Source organism: Limulus polyphemus, unplaced genomic scaffold (assembly GCF_000517525.1).
Source record: "Limulus polyphemus unplaced genomic scaffold, Limulus_polyphemus-2.1.2 Scaffold5191, whole genome shotgun sequence".
Taxonomy (NCBI): domain Eukaryota; kingdom Metazoa; phylum Arthropoda; class Merostomata; order Xiphosura; family Limulidae; genus Limulus; species Limulus polyphemus.
Window position 1 is genome coordinate 63,542 of NW_013670801.1, and position 4,153 is coordinate 67,694.

The following is a 4,153-nucleotide window of genomic DNA, read 5'->3' on the forward strand; positions in this document are numbered from 1 at the left end:
GGACTTACAACGTGTAGAATCCGGGCTTCGATACCCGTGGTGAGAAGAGCACAGATAGCCCATTGTGTGGTTTTGTGCTTAATTAAAAACAAACTCGTTGTGGTAAGCAAGTGTTCTCTGTGTTGATTGCTTATAATGTCTTATTTTATAGAAACCTTGTTTATCCAGCTTATTGGATTTTCAAACATAGCCTACCATGAGGATACATTAGTGTTGGGGTCTTTCAGTTTTATTTGAATTGTATTTTGCAGGATTGTGGTAATCTCATTATCTTTTGGTGAATAATAACTTGAATATAGGAGTGTGATTAACTATGGCATTTTTTTGATACACAATTTGTATAAGGAATGGTTGAATACTACTTACTTGTATACAATGTAATTTCTTGATTTGTCAACATATTTCCTGTAGTATACATACGTTTTTATGTTGTTCACATTGCATGCTAACCCTAATAAAAGTTGTAATGCAATTGGTTTATGGAATTTCAATCCAGAGCTTACTATAACTCAATTTAACAACTGTCAGTTAATTATGTATTAAGGATAAAGACGATATTCAGTTACTTATTGAAATTTGAAATTCATGTTCCACCGTTCATTCACAAAATTTTTGTGAACCCCAAACACGGAGTTAAATAAAGTTCGTAATCTAAATTGTAGTTTTTATAGGAAAACAAGATAAAGGCACTGATATACAATCATTCCTCTTTCAAAACATTTATACACAATTGATGTTTATCATCAGAAACAACGCCCTAAATAGGAGAGAGAGAACAACTTAGTAATATAACTCTGGCATAGTTTAGGATAAATATTAATTCTGTGGTTACTTTCCTCAAATGTATGAGGTGTTTTTGTTTTTTTTTTCAGCAAGTCAATTTTCTTAGAAAAATTATCTGATTTTCCAGACTGAAAATACTGTTAATTGTGATATAGGCCAGTTCTTTGTGTAATGTAGCAACGTTTTGTCATTTCGTTGGAATCACGTTTTTAATCGACTATTTTATTAAATGTTATGACGCATACATAAAAACAAAGTACCCTTCACAACCTACTTAAATAACTTGTTTTTTCATGTATTTAGGTTGTTTCCCTTGTTTTTCGCTACGTGTTAAATTTAATTCTTATTACGGTCGTAGTTAAAGATTCGTGATCCCTCAAGGCCGAACCCACAAAGGTTTTAACATAGGTAAAATATGGCATATCTTCGCGCACGTGATTGGTTAAATTACAGTTGTTCCTTTTCTGTGATTGGCCATCGGGAAATACCAAGACTGCAATCTCACCTAGCAACAACAAGACGGGTGTGGGAGCTGGTTTTAGGGTTATCGCTTCTTCCGGCAACTAAATGTATAATGTGTCGTGTTCGTACAGAGCGAGACAAACCTGAAGAAGGTGTTTCGATAATATAGAATACTTACCGCATTTGTTTATCTCTTTAAGGCCATTGCTATTGAAAAATTATAACGTTGTTCTTTTTTTCTAGTTCTCCTTTTTTCTCTCTCTCTCTCTCGTTTGCTCTTATAATATCGTAAATAAACGTGCATATATTTATTTATAATTTTAACAACAAGATAGAAATTTGCATAATGCCACATTGAAATACTACGTACTGTAATTATAGACTAAAAGTGTCGTATATGATAAAACAGGACGTTAAACTATAATATTAAATGTTTTAAAAAGCTAAACACTTGGCTTGTAACAGACATTGTATTCCGTTTTTAACAGAAATAAATATTGTAAAAGTTAGAAACCGATTCAGTTCTGTAACGAAAGATGTGTGGACTTTTATATATGTATGTGTTATTTATGTGAGCCCAGTAGCTAGTTGTTTGAAAGGTACTTTACCGCAGTCTACACATCTGTAGCGTTTGACTAACCACCATTGAGTTCAGCATTGGTTGTGACATATCGTCCGTCTGTCGGTATGGATTTGGTTTCAAGTCTGCAAACGAACAATGTGATAAAAGTTCCACCGATGATTTGATTTTAAATGTTTTATGTAATTGAAAACAAAACCCTATAACCCGAACGCTTTTGAAAGGTGGACTGGAATGAAGAGGTCCACCGTTCGAAAGCACTCGGGTTATAGAGTTTTTGAATTTTCTTCTTAAGTTGATTTGTTTAAACGTACGCGTTTTCCTAACATCAGTATGTGATTAAAATATTTGTTTTATTAACTGAAATTGAATAGTTTGGATAAATCTCAGAGACTTGTGATATAAATATACTCCCCACTGTGGAAAAATATTGTATTTAACAAGACTTAAAAAACTAAAGACTAAAATAAACAATCTTTACTCTATAGTTTGCTTGATACAGATATAGAATAATAATTATTTACAGGGTTATTACTAACATTTATTTCATACGGTATACTTATTGTTATATAAATAGCCTTTGAATGATGTATACTTTGAAATTTCATATCAGCTCATTAAATATATATATATATATAGAATCGGAATTCCGAGGTTAAATAACAAATAGATAATTATAAAATTCAGGAATAGTAATATCGAAATATGATTAATACCTGAAACCATCGTTCAAATTAATTCTACAGATTTATTTTTAAGCACTAGCTAATGTAAACTGTTCATTAACTTCGTAAATGAACTAAAAATCAGTTATCTTAATCTTCAAATTACCATTTATTTTTGTTCTGTTCTGTATCGATGGCGTACGGACGTGACCTAATGTTGTCCCATCTTGGATTGTGAATTCGAGGGTTCATGGTTCGCGACCCTTTCCCGCACTTTGAGACCATGGGTGCGCATTAATAATGGTGATATTCAAATCTCACTATTCGTTCAGAGTTTCAGACAAGAGTAGTCAATCTTTGTTCACATAACAATGTCTTCAGATGAAGGGCTATAAAGTATAGCGACCCGATATCTTTTTTATGTGAAATCAGTTTGTTTACTTACTGGTTGTAATAATTTTGAAGTTTAGATTAGGTTTTGTATGTTATAACAGGAGTTGTGTTCTTAAGAGTGCTGTGAACAAAGACAAGGATGATATATACATTTCTAACACGATTCATAAATCTATGCACGTGCCAGTAAAATTTTAATAAGATATTTTTAATCAAGACGTCATCGCTTGACGTCAATACTGTAAATATCATCAGATTCAATACAGTAGTGACTTTTAAATAAGAACCATCGCAGTCTCTAGCGTGTTAAGACTAATGCGTCTGCTTAAAAAAGGGTCTCGATTTCCACAAACGGAGCATAAATGATATTTCACGTAATCATTATCGGTGTGGATTTTACATGTATTGTTAGTATATACGGAAAATTGGTACAATACTTATTTAAGTGGAGCTTGAATCGACCGCTCCTCATCAGACATGACGTTATATTTTTAAAGATACACGTAACGCTATCCACAGCAGTTTTAAAATTTGATCTTTTAAGTGTTACATAAAAAAAAGAGAGAGTTTAAATTTGAGTAATAAGCCCTAATAATAGTGTGAAAAAATAATATATATATCATGGTAATTGGTTGACCATGAGATCAATTAGGTAGAATTAACGTTTTTATTTTTTAAGAGTGAAACGTCATAAATTGCTGGATGTAAGGTTGAGATATTATCATCGATACTTGCATCTCCAGATACACGGTAACTAATGTGAAGCCCCCCAGTGGCACAGCGTTATGTCTGCGGACTTACAACGCCAGAATCCGGGTTTCGATACCCGTGGTGGACAGAACACAGATAGCCCACTGTGTAGCTTTGTGCTTAATTACAAACTAATCCGAAACGATCAGTCACAATGTTGAACTTAACATTTGTCCTAAATTTGGGGGACGTTTCTTAATACACGATCAATGATTTTTATAAGCATAAAAATGTGTTTGATATTATTTGAGGCCGAGCACGCGCTAGATGTTAGCGTGTTGGACTGTAGATCTGAGGTTACATATATCACGCCGTTACTTACAAAAAATATTTAAAAAAAACTTTGCTTCGTATTTTGAAGTCGTGGGTGCATTACAGGAGTAACGGTCAAATCCCACTATTCCGTTTCACAAGGATGGCCCTAGTGTTGGCGATGGATGATGTTTATTAGCTGCCTTCCCTGTATTATATCACTTCAAAATTAGGGACGGCTAGTGCAGATAGCCCTCGAGTAGTTTTG

The 4,153-nt window shown here is 33.3% G+C and overlaps 1 long non-coding RNA gene across 1 annotated transcript in view; it reads right to left on the reverse strand.

The window, feature by feature from the left end:
• Positions 1–2,990, reverse strand: part of LOC111089080 — a 7,366-nt gene extending 4,376 nt beyond the window's left edge. Inside the window, exon 1 of the long non-coding RNA XR_002613425.1 lies at positions 2,657–2,990. This is a non-coding gene — a long non-coding RNA (uncharacterized LOC111089080). The remainder of the gene's footprint in view (positions 1–2,656) is intronic.
• Positions 2,991–4,153: the final 1,163 nt, after the last annotated feature.